The following is a 243-nucleotide window of genomic DNA, read 5'->3' on the forward strand; positions in this document are numbered from 1 at the left end:
TGCAGGTAGGTAGGATGTAGCAGGGACATTGTTATGTGTGGAGCTAAAATGGATATGGGAGAGAGGAGAGAGGAACAGGAGCGAAAAACATACAAACAAACAAAAAAGAATGCTAGGGGAGCTTGCCGTTGGAGTGGAGAGATGAGAGACTATGAAATGGAGAAAAACTAAAACGGGAAGAGGAAGAAAGAAAAGAAAAGAATGAATAAATAAAAATCAGAAAGGTTAAAGAACAGCAAAGTT

This window comes from Trichechus manatus, unplaced genomic scaffold, assembly GCF_000243295.1.
Source record: "Trichechus manatus latirostris isolate Lorelei unplaced genomic scaffold, TriManLat1.0 scaffold00224, whole genome shotgun sequence".
In the NCBI taxonomy this organism is placed as follows: Eukaryota; Metazoa; Chordata; class Mammalia; order Sirenia; family Trichechidae; genus Trichechus; species Trichechus manatus.